The sequence below is a fragment of the Amblyomma americanum genome, chromosome 2, assembly GCF_052857255.1.
Source record: "Amblyomma americanum isolate KBUSLIRL-KWMA chromosome 2, ASM5285725v1, whole genome shotgun sequence".
Taxonomy (NCBI): Eukaryota; Metazoa; Arthropoda; class Arachnida; order Ixodida; family Ixodidae; genus Amblyomma; species Amblyomma americanum.
In genome coordinates, this window is record NC_135498.1 from 181,804,872 (window position 1) to 181,822,347 (window position 17,476).

Genomic DNA, 17,476 nt, shown 5'->3' on the forward strand with positions numbered 1-17,476 from the left:
TTGAACAATTCTTTTGTCCAGAATTGCCGGGTATTGACTGACTGAGTAATTGACTGGCTAATTGACCGGTGGACTGACCGATTAATTCATTCACTGGTCGGCTGGTTGGTTGACTGACAGAGTAGAACTCTAATGGCAAGCGGATGGCTGTTCGTGCGAGGCTTCAATGAGGCAACATTACAGAAGTGGGTAACCAGGAAATCGAACTGCTAAATACGTTCGATAAAGAAATGCAGGAAAAGACTTGGAGTCGAATAAGCCACAGTGATAGATGCATCGCAGCTCCCATGAGACCAGCCATTTCCAAGTCAGACTATATCACGTCTCCTCACCTTAGAAATAACGTGACCTCAGAAATAAAGGACGCCACTGAGAGGGCCCACTGCCAGGCTCACATTACCCTCGGGGCAGTGGAGCCCACACAGGTGACACGGCCAGCCTGTCAACTCCAGAGCTTCACGCTACTGCCTGTACTATACGACTGAAATGCCAACGAGGACGCCACCTGTACCGGGGAAATTCTTTCCGAACAAGAAAGGTCACCGCATCGCCGCAGCATAAAGTGTCGCAACGCAATTGCTCATGCTGTCGCGAAATTCTGAAGGTCCCGCATGTACTCCTAGCGCCGAATGAAAGTGCAACGAGAAACCTGCGCCGGGAACACTGAAACGAGAACTTAATTGAGGGAAAAACTAAGGAGGAGGAGGACACCTGATTTCACTTCGACTGCGCGAAGAGTGGAAGTGCTAATGAGCCCCGTACCCGTGTTTCTCCGGCAGGCATCGCTTTTGTGTTGTTTTCGCGTCGCAGTTATCCTGTTCGCGTTCCATGCGAGGCTCAGATATGCACGCACACAGGCAAGGCAAGGTGGAATGGTTCATCGGCTTCGGGGCCGAGATTGGGTACTATAATATTCTAGAGTCAGCGTTTACGGGAGCAATGTACCCCACGGCCTACCTTCACTGAGCGCGAAGCTTCGGCACTTGACTGCACCCTCAAGCGAGAGGTCAGCTCCGGGGCCGACCCAGAAAGCGGCGGCCCCCTCCCGGGAGCGGTCGTCCGGTCCGAAGTCGCCCACTCGCACCCTGCTCCCTCGTGTAATATCGATACATCGGCGTCGCCGCCGTTGGCAACGGTGGCGCAAGCACACGCTGGCGGGCACATTCGCAGGGGCCGACGCCCGCAGCGACTGCGGGGTGTCGCGCGAAAGGGGCCCGCTTTCTTTGGTGGAGCCGCTTCTTAGACGGCCTCGCATTATGCAGGCTAAGTTGCTCCTCTTCATGGCCTCTCGCCGAATGACCTCTGCTAGCGCCCGATTTACACGTAACGCAGGTTACTGGCCTATTGGCCGCCAAGCCAGGGCAACTGAGCCACGTAGATGTTGCTCCGCGTCCCATTCCGGGAAGCAAGCATCAGAGACGGACACAACGCTACGGAATAGGAGAAGGCGACTTCTAAACTAATCTAAGGCGTGAGCTTTTCAAGCATGCTCAAAGAGGGGCAATGAGGAGTTCGTGAGTTGTTGCATTATGACTGCTGTACGAGACGTTGCAGTTGCTGACCACGTTCTCGCACGACGCGCTGAAATACGAACGGAGAGCGCTGCAACAATGACAGTCACAAGGCTCGGCGTTGTAAATGTTGCTGCGGAGCACAGAAGTGCGTCCGGTTACAGCCGAAGGCCTTTCAAGAAAGCGTTGGCAGAGGGGATTGCGGTGCTTTCGTTATATATCCGCATTTCGTTGTATCCTGTGCCCCCAAGCCGCTCCGTGCGTGACTTCATGCGCTTGCACGAGAGAGGGTCCTTGCATGCGCTCGGGCATACTGCAACGCAGTCCTACAGTGCAATGAGCAGGGGAGAAAAAAATAAAGAAGTGTGGCCATGCAGTCAAAGTTCCGTTTCTCGGTTCGCGCTCTCTGTGCCGCCGTCAATCGTGCTGTGATAGCTACCATGCCCACATTAAAAGAAGCACTGATTGGCGCACGACTGGTACAGGCAGAAGCAAAATATAAACAAGGAAAAACACATGCTGCTGGCATGTAACCTTCTAGAGCGCTATGTACACAATTGTGAACATAATCTAACTCGAAGCTTTTTATGACAGTGCGCTACACGTCTAGACCACGCGAGTTCAGCACCTTTTCATATCGCAAATACATGATTTCCTCGAAACAGCGAGCCTGGTATCATATCTTCCGCATTTTCATACAAACAGATTTTGCCACCAGTAATAAGTAATAGTACTTTTGTCTTAACTCCTGGCCTCATATATGCAACTTCGAACCAGATAGCAACTCCACCATTCGTTCCCTGTTTATCTCACAAATTCTTGCATTGCGATGTGGAAAATTTCCAAACCACTGTGGCACTTCGTATGAAATATGTCTTTTTTTTTTCATTTTTAAACTAGGATTAACGTACATTTATGTACACGTGTTCTATTAGTCTGCGTAAGAAAACTAACGAACTGGCTTTCTTCAGGCCTCAATTTACCATTTGGTTGGGAAAAAAATATATTCTTGAAATCGAAATAACGATCGGTGCAGGGAAGGGTTGTGTCGTGCACTTTGCACTTCAATTACGTAGCACGGTTCTCGCCGTTCAGAAAAGCATGTTTTGAAAAGAAAACAAAGCGCGCAATACTATTCGCCACGTCTGCGGCGCATATCGCCAGCTGCCGAAATTGGCATGAGCGCACACACCGCATGTTCACTTCGACGCGGTCGGGAACACAGCCGCCTCGCGCGGAGTTTTTTAAATCAAGACCGCAGTCAGTCACCTTGAAGCAGTACGCGAGCATGCTGGGAAATGCCGACGACTGCTTCGAGACTCGGTGTTTTCAGACCGTGCAGACTGCTCGCTGCGCGGGCGCCCAATTTGTTAGAATGCAGTATGTGTATAAGTAGCCAACAAAAAGGCGAAACCTGTGCAAAGAGTAGCGGGAATTGAAAGTCTGAGAATCTTCACACACACCTAAGAAACACTGAGAAGGATAAGGCACGCAGCAGTGCAGGCTTCGGATGGTTGCATGCGCATCTAGCATCCAAAGAAGTGCGCAGACGAAAATCCGCGCCGCAAAGAAGTTGGCAAACCAAGTGCCGCGCAGTATACGTACGCTTGACCGTGAAGCGTGCAACGCGTACATAAGCGGCAGCGAAGCGATGAAGCCCCTTTAATGTGCACTGTTCCCTACATATCTGCGGACCCGCTGTGCGCGCGCCCGCAGGGCCGAAACACGGAAAAAGAAAAATGGAGAAAATGAAGATACAACCTATTTCTCAAAAGTCTTCAGTTTACATATAGTTTGTTTCTCAGCCACTTAGCGTAGCACGTGCTGCACCACGGGAAACTAAAACCTATTGAAATGCGAGGGCAAAGGCTGCTCCCACCTTACGCCTATTTGGAGCCTCAGGGATTACACAAGAGCTCCCCTACATGGCTGGCCGAAAATCAAACTGTGCTCCCCGGAGACTTTTGAACAACAGGTTGTATGCAATTAGGGATCGGACTTTTCGGTTTAAACCGAAAAAAAAAGCGATTAAAGTACGCCGAATTCGATTTCCGAAATTTGGTTTTAACCGAAGAAGGACCGCATTCTCAGCATGCAAAGCATGGCCAGCTGGCTGTTAAATGCGAGTTAAATTCAGTCAATGTTCAAAATGAACTAATTAGAGAAGGAAACCAAGGGCACGATACTGTAACGATTGTATTGTTGGATAATCACCGCAGTTGTGTGATTTCAGGCATTGCTGCGCTAGCTTACACGCCTCTGCAGACCTGAACCACCACCCAATCTAAGCACTGTTTGTTCACTATCGACGCCTGCTTAGAGCAGTTCGTCGGCTAAGCAGGTTAATCAACTGTATCTAGGAGACTCGCACGATACCGCGCATTGAGCGTCACGAAAACGGACGTTCTGGCTACCGCGACAACTGAGTGGCAGTTCCATCACTGCCATCAACACGCAGACCACGTGATGTCCCGGCCTCACGTTCAAGGCAGCGTGACAACCCAACGATAACATGTCAACCAAGTTCTTAGAAGTAAACTTCCACATCCGTTTTTGCTGCCGGTTATCTCATTCACCTTTAGTTACTCTTTTTAATGAGGATAGCAATTTATTCAAAAAGCACATCTTCAAGTACTGCCATTTTCACGGTAATTCCCGGTAAATAAAGCGCTCAGGATGACAAAAACACTGAGATAGACTTTAAGTGACTTTTGACCACATAGAATTGCAACATTATATCACCGAAAAAAAAAGTCAGCGTTTCATTCATTGAAAATAAAATTTGCCGAAAAAAAAAAACTAAACCTGCGTTCTGGAATAAAAGCGAAAAAAGTCCGCCGAATTTTAAAAAAATAAGAATTCAAAAGTCGGACCCCTATATATAACCAGAGACACTGTCGTGGCCATCATCGGTGAAGTCAACTACCCATGCAAGACTTTCTATCCAGCCGTCTCCAATGACGCCTGTCCAGAGCCATTCGCAGCCCCAGAAAATTTCCATTTCCTGATCCGTACGTAATTCTTTCCCTTCCATAGCCTCGTTAAACTCCCCCCCCCCCCCCCCCCCCCGCTTTTTTTTCTGTCATGCTAATAGAGCACAGCTTGCATTGCACCGCCCAAGGACGTTTTGTCTGTCTTACACCAAACTAGGACGCCATCATTTCGAGTTTGTTCTCCAATTGCTCGGCCTTCTCTAATTCCTTTCTCTAGTTATTCTCCAAACATGTCCTGGGATACGACGACGACAAAGAAAGACTCCGATAGAAAGAGGGGGACACACGGCGATGAAGCAAAATGTGAGCGACGACAAGTGGCCCACCTTTGTGCCGCGCGCTTCGGAAGCCTAGCTATGGAATCTAATTAAGCCAGAGTTGGGGCGGGGAAATCGAAGCGGGAACAGTCTTGCCCCATTAGGGGAAGCGGGCGGCTATTACAACGCGGTGGTCTCGAGAATGAACGGCTCCTTTCATAGCAGGGAAACTGAACAGTGAATGAAAGCGCGAAAAAAAAAATATGGACTGCGTTCGGGCGGATGCCTGAATGAGTTCGGGGAAGAAAAAAAAAAGAAAATCGAGGAGGGGTCGGGTTGGATGGATGGATGGATGGATACGGCTGAACCCTTTACATCAGGCGGTGGCTTAAGCCACCTAGCCATGTCTTGTGAAATTTTACTCCTGTCTTGCTTTTAGCCACCAATCAGATAACCTTCGCTTGGTTACTTCTAACCTCTTAAAATCCACTTTCCCTTCACTATCCCTAAACCCCAATGCCTTGGGTAAGTCAGCCCCGCTGCCTTCCACTGTAGGGTGAAGCCCTTTACAGAAAAGTATCAAGTGTTCAGCTGTTTCCTCCTCCTCTCCGCACGCAATGCACAAAGTGTCTATCTCCTGGTACCTGACTCTATACGTCTTAGTCCGCAAAACTCCAGTCCTGGCCTCAAACAACAAAGAACTTCCCCTACAATTATCATAGATATTTTCTTTGACAATTTCCTGTTTAAAGGTCCGGTATGTTTCCAGTGCCGATTTCGTCAGCATCCCTGTTTTCCACAAAGCTCTCTCTGTTCCTTTAACCTTTTTCTTAACCGATAATTGCTGATTTGCCCCCTTACTGCTGTCCAGATATTTGCTGGTGAATTTTCTAGTTCGCTTTCTCCATTTCGTGTCAACATTCTTTATATACAGGTATCTGAAAACTTTCCTAGCCCACCGCTTTTCCTCCATCTTAGTAGAAAGAGCGCGGTGGACGAATCGTCGCAGAGGAAGTTGGGGAGGGGAATGAACGAACGAACAGTGAGCAGCTGCCGTTCCGTGTACCCTGATGCTGCACTCAAGCAGTAGCAGTACGGTCCATAGTAGCGACCTAACGGTCGGGTAGCGCGTTCCCAGGTCGCACCGAAACATAACGATGTTACAATTTGTTATGGTCAAATGTTGTTTCAATGTGCTTAATGTCCCCTTTTTCTATCTGTTTTTTTAAATGTATACACGTTAGAATAACCTTCCCCGGACATTAATCAAACATGTAAACAACATAAACGTAATATAATGTGACATTCTCGAAAACTGTGCACCAACCCTACACAAGCATGCAGGCATGCCAGTCCTGGCCGTACACGACTTACAACGCTTCGCAAGAACCAGCAACTAGGACGAAGCGTCAGCTACACTATACAGCACAACTCGCAACCCGTATTCACTCACCTCCGCACGGAGTCAAGCTTATATAACCATTACTGAGGGACGTCCCACGAGTGATAGTGGCGAATGGATAATAGAGAAAGTTTTCAGACAAAATAATGGCGCTGTGCATTCAATTTATGGCGACCACTATCTAAGAGGTTTAGTTTTACTGCAAGTTGAAAAAAATATTCATTGTAAGAAGAGTAGAAAAGCATCTGGGACCCAGGGCTTAAAATGTATATATGATATGGTGCTTTGTAGTTATGATTCAAACATTATAATAACGTTAAAAGGCTTTATTAAAACAATATGCTTACCCTCAATATTAAACTAATGTTTCAGAAATAACATATCTGGTAATTTTTATCGTTAATGTAACATTAAAGTGTGACACATAACGTTACTGCAACTTGCATAATTTTTTTATAACATTATTCTGATCTTCGGTGCTATGTGGGCTGGCGCCGGGAAACAAGGCGAGGGTGCAGTAAGGCGCTGGCCGCGCACATCTGTTGCGCCTGCGCTCAAGCTTCCTCCGCATGCATTGATCGGACGGCGCTGACGAATCGTTCAACATAAAAAGACTCCGAAACCATGCGTCAGTGAACAGCTTTTGCGAGTGAGATTGAATAGAAATGTCGGAGTTCGCGTACAGCGCTTCATGACGCCTGCGAGATAAATAGAAGACCAGTAAAAAAAAAAAGCTTGCAGTAAATCACACTTATTTCTACTCCTCCTTTCTCAAGTGTCTTCGGCTCAGAAGGTACGAGTGAATGGCAGGAGGAAGGAACGACAGATAGAAAGAAGGAAGGGGTAAATTAAATATGCTGATGCTGCGTCCGCCCCGCCACGGCAGGAGACGCATTCCTCCCCATACGAGAGACGCCCACTGAAGCGGCGCTTCCAAGTTGGGCGTGGGAGCAAGTTTCGGCCCGCACCCGCGTTGTTATTCGGCGCGCGTGCGCCGCGGTGCCTACAGGGTGCGTTGCATCGCGAACCTATTCCCTCTCTTTCTGCGTGGACGCCCTCGAATGGCAGGCATGAAAGAAAAGAGCCCTGCGACGTGGCTCCTATTCTGGAAACTTGTACTGAAATCGACGGTGCTCACGGTTCCAAATTCACATCGTGGGCTGTTATGGGAACCAGCTTTTAAAGGCTTTTAATGATGGCCACCGGTCAATGAACACTTGGATGTCACTTGACGCAGTGATGCATGTTCCATGGCGCAACCGAAAATTCCCCTCACTTTCGCCGAATGCGCCTATTTTAGGCACCTTTGCCGTACACTACATACGTTTGGAAAATTCCATAATTTTACCCCTAGATATATAAACAAAAATTTTATTTCATTAATCGTTGCAGTTCGTGAAGATTAATGCAGGCAAAAGTCGAGGAATTTCCTTTCCTGTGCTGAGGCGAATATTTAAAGCGGAGGCGACCCCTGATAAAAACAAAAAAAAAAAACTGCCGCCATCCACTAAAGCTACGAGTTAAAAGAAACGTTAAGAACCTATTTTCAAGCATTATTCAAGCGATATCTCAAGTGCGCTTGAGAATTTATATATATATATATATATATATATATATATATATATATATATATATATATATATATATATATATATATATATATATATATATATATATATATATATATATATGTGTGTGTGTGTGTGTGTGTATATGTGTGTATATATATGTGTGTGTGTGTATATATATGTATATGTGTATATATATGTGTGTGTGTATATGTGTATATATATGTGTGTGTGTATATGTGTATATATATGTGTGTGTGTATGTGTGTGTGTGTGTGTGTGTGTGGTTACCGCATTTACTGTCAAAGTGGTGGATTCGTCGCATTGGTCGACACCTTAAATAGAACTTCATCAAGTGGCAAAAAAAAACAAAAAAAGTTGAGTTTACAGTGTACTTAGCTAAGTCGGCCAGCGAAAGGTTCGAACCGCCCCAATGCGATCAAAATTCTTGGCAGAGGGCATGCATTCTATCACCTGATGCGGTGGCGCTGTGTGAAACACGTCACCGGAGAGAGCTGCATTTTCTCCCGGCCCAATGACTATAGCGTACACATTGCATATATACGAAAGTGCGACAGAAGACGCAATACAGAACAGCCTTTTTTTATCTTTGTATCAATGTCCGACAGAAAAACGCCCGAAGCATGAGCGCTACCATAGATTAACTTTAGTTTATCAAACAAGGGCACCTTGAACGGTGAGACTGTGCTGAGCGCCGTACCAGCCTTGCCACAAAATCTACATAGCCGTTTTGAAAAGGCGGGGCGCGTGAAACGCTTACCAATTAGCTAGTGCTAGCAGAGGGACGGATTTATGGTCATTCTTGGAGGCGGCGGTTGGGGTAGGGGAAGGGGGGGGGGGAGGTGGGGTCCATTCAAGTCATGTATTTATTCGACTTTTCTTTTGCCGAAAAATGGGGTTCGGCATGATTTTCCTGTGTAAAAAAAAGATTTATGTGGGAAGTGGGGGACGGCCTCCCACTCAAATTCGCCCCTGTAAGGGTCACGTAGCAAATTGCGTACATTGAGGAACGAAGGCTTACCGTACTGGCATATGCCAATTTTGCCTTCTTTCTGTGCATTTCGAGCTTCATTTGCGCGTTGCCCTGGCCGTGATCTTTATGTTCAGTCGAAAAGATTCCCCCGACTTGCCTGATAATTGTCAAAATTTATCAACATCCTCTTACAATTTTAGATCAAAAATATCCCGAAGGAAAAATTGCCCAAATCAAACATCGGCGACTTTACGCGACGCAGAAAGCAGCCTCGACCACAATCGAGCTACTGGAATGCGAGAACACAACAGGTGCTCTGAAGTTATCGTAGCAGCGGCTGTGCGCGCGCGTTTGCGTAGATGCCGCCTGAGATTCGAGCGCGGGGCCCAGAGCTCAGACCGAACGCATTCCTAGCGCCTGACAGCCTCGGGTTCGACGGCAGAGCGTGGAGGATAAAGCTGACAGCTGCTGATAGCCCCGCCCCTTGTACAGCGGGCTGAAGCAGCAGCGTTTTATCATCAGCTGTGACACTTGGCTATGCTCGAAGATACAGCGAAGCAGCAACGGAGAGACGGCGGGTCGTAATCGCAATTCAGGTGTGCCCCTAATTCGTGCGTAACCTTAGTGGAAGCAACCCTTTCAGAAAAAGCCAGTGCAGTCACCGCCAATCACACGACACAGGGCTCCTAGGGATTGGTATAGGTGTAGCTCCAATATGACAGGGAACACATTACACTTGATCAGCCAAGAGTTATACCCCATAATAATTGCAGAAAAACGCAGTTTGTTGTCCTTCGCTCTGGATAGTTTCGGAATAAACTCTAGTATAGAAGCAACAAAATCCGCTCTTGCGCGCACAGTGCCTGTCGCCTTTCATGTAGCATCTACCTGCACATACCTCAGTGATACGCGCTGCACATACGTGTCACAGGCAGTACGCTGCAGGCACGTGAACGTTCAGGATGCGATGACGGGATGTTTCGGTAATCACGTGAAGCGCAATACAATCAGCGTTCAACCTTCATGGCGCGAGCAGGAGCATTTGTCGAGGTGGCACGCGTCGTTGTTGCCACATTCCGCACCACGTGGGACGTCCTCCCTACGCAAATCGCCAACACCGATGCGCAGTTTGCGTACGTGCACGACCGAAACAGAAGGTGAGCATAAAACAGCAGCAGCCCGAGCGTCCGTGATGTGCTACACGAGGCTGTTGCGTCCAGGTAACTCACGCGCATTGCACACAACGGCCTCGGGTGCTTGCGCGCATTGCATGTGCTTACACCGCTCAATGGAACAGAACGCCGGCTGTGAGTAGCTTCCTCCAGTGAATTAAAGGGGAGAAAAAGTTATAAATATCAACACACGTTACTGTTTGAGAAACGGACACGAAAGGTGCCACGAAAACACGTTCTTAAAGAGCGGAACGCAGTGAGGTAACCAGGTGAGCACGCTCGATTCCTTACGAGGCGTCAGGTGACCGGGAGGTAAGCGAACGTCCTCGCTACAGCGCTCGCCGGCTTCCAGGATATGCACAAACGCAATCCTGCCACGAGGCACTTCGCTGCCAAGGTGCCAGGATGAGAGCAGCAATCGCAAGGTCAGGTGCGCTTCGCAGACACAACGGCCACCAGTGTCCCACCCTACAATGTTGCTAAACTGCAACGAAGATTAAAGCAAACCAGCGGAGTATAGTTACGGGTCCCTGGTTTGAAATTTGTTGCGTTTGCTGCTGCTGTTAAAACGGCCGTGATCCAGCGGCACGCACGCCCTCGCACATGCGGACCAAAGGAGGAACCGACACCGCGCGGCGTCGGGAAACATGTTTCGGCGCGCTGGTACGCACTCTGTGAAGCAGAAAACACGGCGAAGAGCTTGCAGACCGGCGGCGATCCGGTGCCCTCCTTTTCCCCTCCACCCATTATTTTCTCTCCTCGCCGCCGTTGCCCCGGGGGACCAAAACAAACGGCCGCTCACCTGGTCCAGCTCCGAGGGACGAGTAGGCGTCGTCCGGGGCGCTGGCCACCGGCGTGTCGAGATTAATCCAGGGTGTATTCCTCGCCGAACACGACGCCTCGGCACGGCGTGCCAAAGGACGGGGCACACGAGAACTCAAAGGAGCGGCACACGCTGGAATGTAGAACGGAGCACGCGCAAGCACGCGCTGGAAGCGAACGCGACGCTAGCTGCGCGCAAGGCCGGCTGAGTTCGGCGTCTCGCCGTCTTGTGCGGTCGCCCGGCAGGAGCGGCCGAGCGTGAGCGGGCCGCTGGGAGAGGAGGAAAGCGGCGGAGGGCTTCGCCGCGCAGCAGCGGCCGCTGCGCGACGCGCGACTGGCGCGCCGAAAGCAGCTGTAGCGGCGAGAGAGCGAACCGACAGGACCGGAAAAAAAGGGTCAACCAGGCGGTTGGAAGCTTCCTATCCTGCCATTGACAGTCCTGAAATATCCTGGCGCATCATGTCCTCTTGCGCATTGTCAACGCTGGTATTTCAAATCCCCTAATCAAACACCTGAACCGCTCGTAACATTGTTGTTTGCAGGAATGATAACAGTGAATTCAATATATAACGACTCCACGTGCATAGACGCATCGCTTACAACAAATACCTTCGAGAATTTAGTTTTTATAGGCTTTATGAAAAAAAAAAAGAATTTTATAAAGCTGCTATCATCTCTAATCGGATACAAGAAAATAGCCTGCTATTCTAGAAGCTTTCTTTTTATTCTCCTTTTTATTGACTTATTTTTAAACGAATAATGGCCCTAACAATACACTTCATACTGCTCTCGTGAGACAGAAGTTCGAGTACGCATCACGAATGCGCGATTCAGGTAAGGTGATACAGTAAAGATCATCCAGAATCGCCGCGAAAGTTTCACTGCCTGCGTCGGAGTGAGAATGTCTCACTAATTGTGCTACATCTCTCTATGCTCTTAAAATTCCTGCGCTTCCAAGCGCAGATAACTCTGTTGAAAATACTGGACAAGTTCTTCATCTAATGCAGGAAAAAACACAGCAAAGGACTAGTCGAAGCTGCACTGCACGAGAAGTATACTAAACCAATGAAAAAAAGCCTGGGCCTGGCCTGGGCCAGAAAGGTCTGGGCCAGATTGTTATAAGGAGCAAATAAACCACCATTAATGAAGCAGCCAAAAACTGAATCTTCAGTCACGAAACCACAGAAACGGCGCTTAAGAACCTAGTGCTAAAGTAAATGACATGGAAAAGACAGGCCTTACTTCCGATAAAGATAATATTTATGCCAACCACGGCCTCCTGTCAAAAGCCGATAAGAACCCGGGCATTACGACCATCATATCCAGAAAAAAAAATGTGTTTTGATAACCGATGGCCCCTTACAGCGGCTGTGCCTCCAGTATACCTTCAAGAAAACGTGACCTGCGTGAAGCAACGACAGCTACAACAGCAAAAAAATAGGCGCATCAATTTATTCAAGTTAACATGGCACCGAAAGGTTGGAATTTTATTCAGGCATATGTAAAGAAGACAGGTCGCAAGATTGACGCATAGGGTGATTCTATGACCTAAACGTGGTAGATGCTGTCTGAAAATGATTGGTCTACCATTTAATGATATTTGTTCATTTCTTTGGTAAATGTAGTCATGGTTATGCAGCGCCCGACAAGACACCAGAGTTCACTGCTGCTAATTTTAAATCGTCTTTTTAAATATACCCGCCGCGGTGGCTCAGTGGACAGGGCGCTTGGCTAATTGATCCGGAGTACGCGGGTTCGAACCCGACCGCGGCAGCTGTGTTTCGATAAAGGCGAAATGCAAAGGCGTCCGTGTGCTGTGCGATGTCAGTGCAGGTTAAAGATCCCCAGGTGGTCGAAATTATTCTGGAGTCCTCCACTACGGCAGCTCTTTCTTCCTTTCTTTTATCTCTCCCTTCTTTATCCATTCCCCTTAAGACGCGGTTCAGGTGTCCGGCGATAAGTGAGACAGATACTACGCCATTTCCTTTCTCCAACATCCAATTCAATTCTCTTAAATACATTTCATACAAATATGCGATGCGCCACAAACAAGAGCAGTTAATTGGAGACCCTTGGTGCGGATCTTCAGTTAGGTGAACTGAAGTGAACTAAAACAAGGTATGGAACGGCAGGTGTTCAGTATAGCATGCCTGAATATAATGGTCGCATTCTTAATCGAGAGTATAGCACAGCACGATGTGTTTTTGTATTAGTAAGTAACTGTAAGAAATTCGAAATACTGCCTTTATTTACACAATCGATAAGAGGCTATAAAGTGTTATCTTTACTCTCTAAATGTAGGCCTCTTGTTTACATGAATCGTACCCTGACAGGTAAACTAAATATTCATTCTTGGACTTCCTGGACTCCTGGACTACTTCTGTTTGAGCTGGTTGGTTGTTTTGAAATTTACCTGCAAAAATTCGAACTGGCGCGAGGAAATCAGGGCGTAGCCTTGTTATGTGTGTTTCGCTCTCGCTTCTTCAGACGAGTTAGCATTTTTTTCAGATATTTATTAGATTCCTTTAACACATACAGGTGAAAATACCTCATTCTGATGTGTGAAAAATATTTTGATTGAATTTTCTGGAATCAACTGGTCGTGTTAGATATTTGTCTAATACTGGAAACCAACTGCGTGAGAGATGCAATCAGTTTTCCAGCAAGATGCATATGAGGTTCCTCTATACCGATTGATTTTCTTCAATTATTCACAAGCTCAGTGACATTAAATCACTTACGATCTTTGTGCTGAGCGTCCAATTTTTCTTCGTGTCAAACTACCGAACAAGAATATAATACATCGTAAAAGACAACATTCGAGTTGTCCCTCGTAAGCTTCAAGCACTTCGGAGCAATTTCATGAGAGTGGACAGGTCACATGCTTTCAGCAACCCGGATGCCAATTCTGCATGGGGTCACTTCATTACAAAGCTCTCTAATCTATGCGGGCGCTGTTTTCTTACTGCAACTATTGAATTATCAAGATAGATAAAGAACGACGAATTGCTGGCCACTTAATAACAAGAATAAAAGCTAAGAACATTTTTTTCTTACGTTTATTCGCATCACGGAAGCGGTACTAAACGAAAGCTCATTGCTTCCAAAATCTCAGTGAAAAATGACAGCGAATCTGCACTCAATCTCGGCCCCGAAGCCGATGAACCATTCCACCTTGCCTTGCCTGTGTGCGTGCATATCTGAGCCTCGCATGGAACGCGAACAGGATAACTGCGACGCGAAAACAACACAAAAGCGATGCCTGCCGGAGAAACACGGGTACGGGGCTCATTAGCACTTCCACGCAATATACTCTTCGCGCAGTCGAAGTGAAATCAGGTGTCCTCCTCCTCCTTAGTTTTTCCCTCAATTAAGTCAAGTTCTCGTTTCAGTGTTCCCGGCGCAGGTTTCTCGTTGCACTTTCATTCGGCGCTAGGAGTACATGCGGGACCTTCAGAATTTCGCGACAGCATGAGCAATTGCGTTGCGACACTTTATGCTGCGGCGATGCGGTGACCTTTCTTGTTCGGAAAGAATTTCCCCGGTACAGGTGGCGTCCTCGTTGGCATTTCAGTCGTATAGTACAGGCAGTAGCGTGAAGCTCTGGAGTTGACAGGCTGGCCGTGTCACCTGTGTGGGCTCCACTGCCCCGAGGGTAATGTGAGCCTGGCAGTGGGCCCTCTCAGTGGCGTCCTTTATTTCTGAGGTCACGTTATTTCTAAGGTGAGGAGACGTGATATAGTCTGACTTGGAAATGGCTGGTCTCATGGGAGCTGCGATGCATCTATCACTGTGGCTTATTCGACTCCAAGTCTTTTCCTGCATTTCTTTATCGAACGTATTTAGCAGTTCGATTTCCTGGTTACCCACTTCTGTAATGTTGCCTCATTGAAGCCTCGCACGAACAGCCATCCGCTTGCCATTAGAGTTCTACTCTGTCAGTCAATCAACCAGCCGACCAGTGAATGAATTAATCGGTCAGTCCACCGGTCAATTAGCCAGTCAATTACTCAGTCAGTCAATACCCGGCAATTCTGGACAAAAGAATTGTTGAAGGAAAAATAATTTACTAATGCAACTTTTTCATACCTTGTAAAGTCTCACTATAACAATCAATATATCCGCAGATCTCCTCTCGGCAGGCTTGCATTTTTTTGCTATTAACGTTTTCGCTAGCGTTAGAAACGGCCCCTATTGGTTTTCTATGGCAGCCTTACGTGCTCGATGCGAGCGATGGAAACACTTTAAAAGAAAGATTTTGCCAGGCATCGGAAGAATGGACCATTCCCTTCAATATTTCTATAACAGTACCTTTCAATAGTCGATATTCAAATATTTGTTCATTAATAATTGACATGACTCGGTCGATCAGTTGGTCAATCAGTCAAGCACTCAAATCTTTATTCAAACATCCGAGGTACTGATGGCCGTGGAAACTTCCTCTCCAGACGCAAGTATGCAGTTCTGCACATTGGACCGCGGTATGGTTCTGGCCTCTCAGACTGGGAAGTAGACAATTAGGGATGTCGACATTGTGTTAGCTTGTGAACGTGTGGCGAGCACAGCGTTTCAAATTTCACAGCAGCTCTACCAGGGCAAAAGTTGTTGGCGTAAAAAACCCATTGCAAGTCTTACTTGTACTTGCTTCCCCCTTCTGTATTGAGAATTCGCTGTTTGGTGTCAGTGATGCGACCTCTACGAGGAGCTGCCGCGGTGGCTTAGTGGTTATGGCGCTCGGCTGCTGACATAAAAGACGCGGGTTCAATCTCGGCCGCGGCGCTCGAATTTCGATGGAGACGAAATTCTAGAGGCCCGTGTATACTGTGCGATGTCAGTGCACGTTAAAGAACACCAGGCGGTCGAAATATCCGGAGCCCTTCACTACAGCGCCCATCATAGCCCGAGTCGCTTTGGGACGTTCAGCCCCCCCCCCCCCACCCCCCCCCCCACCCCCAAATATAAATAAAAAAAGCGACGTGAGCTGCCCACGGGGTGTTCGGCGGTGCAGCTGTCTGAACGTCTTCGAATTGGGAACGGGGCAGAGTAGGCGTGCAGAGCGCGGCCTTTGCTTCTCCAGCCGCTCCGATCTCGAGAGCAGAGTGTCATGACCGTGACGCAGCGAAGTGACTCAGAAACCGAGCTGCAAAACGGTTGCGAGGGCAGCTGTGTGAGGCTACAACAGCGGCGAGAACCGACGCAGCTTCAGGGCCCAGATGATGCGGCGTAGCGCTGCTGGAAACGAGCTAGGTCGCGTGTTCGGTACCCGGTGGGCGCGACCACATTTAGTCAGAGTGGAATAGAAATGACGTCTTATGTTATTTTGGTGCTAGTCGAGAAATAGCCTTCCAGCGTGCTCCCCTTTTCGTTCGTACATGGTGTAGTTCTGCGATTCTTTTTTTTTTTTCGCTAACAGCAGGGCTTATGGCCGGATCGAAAGTAGGCCTCAGTGCGAGAGAACGGCTGTCGCTACTTTTCGCGTTGTTTTTTTTTTCTTTTATGCCTGTCTGCACACTTTAGTTGGAACGTGGGACATTAGCGCAACAAACTGGAGCATCCTTTCGGCTATCGCAGAGACCTGGCAGGCGTAGCAACTCGCTGATTTTTAACCCTCAGTATGTGCTTCCTAGCTCCCTGATATATTTCGCGGCTTCATTTTTCCCTCGTCTTTATCATTCCAAGCAGGGGCTGAAGCAGCCACAGAATGGGCAAGCGCCCAGGAATATAAAGGCAGCGTTTCATGAATTGAGAACATTTGTCGTAGAAGTCTGTCTGCGCGGAGATGCTCGTTGTGCCAAACAGATTAGGTGCAATGCCTTAGGCTGCATGCGTACTTCCCTGCACGTGCTAGGCATACGTCGCACAAGTGAAAGTGGCGATAAGAAGTTATTCCCAAAGCCTGCGCCGCGCCTAACAGGAACTCAAATCAGGCCGGCGTTTTTCAGTTTTTCTATGCACGGCTGTGAAGTACGCAGGAGCAGAGACGTTGGCGACTTCGGATACGGCGACCATTTGGTTCGTATTGCGGGGACGGCATTCGCGCTTTCAACATTAGTGGCCGTTGGCTGCAGAAAAAAAAAAAAGAAAATTCTTAGCACGACTTTAGTTTCCTTTCTGTCGATGTTTTCGTGAGTGAAGTACGGGTAGAGCGTCCGACTCAAGCTGTTCTCCTCGAGAACACATGTACACGTGACAATGTCACAATGGCGCGAATACTACTTTATGAAGTCTGCTTGCGTGGCCTGCCCGTCGTTCGCGTGACTGACAGTCGAAATTCTAAGTAGGAAGCAGAGTCGGAAGGAGAGTTGTTTTTGGATAGAGTGCGCAGAGGCAACTTCTTCACCAATAGCAACAGCTTTCATTGTTTGAACGACAGGCTTCAGAGTGCAGAAGTGCGCCTAGCTTAAAATCCGGAGTGGAAATGAAGTATTCGCGTTCTTTCATTGCAGTTCTTTAGGTCTCTCATGAATGGAAACAAGCTGCGCTAATGTGAAAGCAGCCTCTGTAGCTCAAGAACAGTCCTGGCCGAAGCGATGTCGGCGAAAGAAACTACGCTCACGTTAGGCGCAACCAAAGTGTCAACCAACTGAAAACGATCCAAATGATAAGAATTGATCAATGCCAATGCCCACGATTTTCCATGACTTTCATTGTATACTCAATTTTCCTGGTGCGAAACTTTGTTTAGCTAGACAAAATTCTTCGTGATGTCAACAAAAAAGCCCAGCACACATTTTTGTTTTTCACACGCAATATATAT

The 17,476-nt window shown here is 47.7% G+C and overlaps 1 protein-coding gene across 2 annotated transcripts in view; it reads right to left on the reverse strand.

Annotated features, from left to right (window-relative positions):
- LOC144122047 (uncharacterized) overlaps positions 1-10,952 on the reverse strand; it is a 214,512-nt gene extending 203,560 nt beyond the window's left edge. Inside the window, exon 1 of one of the 2 annotated variants that reach the window (XM_077655562.1) lies at positions 10,700-10,952. The gene's annotated coding sequence lies outside the window, so the exon portion shown is untranslated. The remainder of the gene's footprint in view (positions 1-10,699) is intronic. The other variant, XM_077655563.1, reaches the window with a different exon arrangement.
- Positions 10,953-17,476: the final 6,524 nt, after the last annotated feature.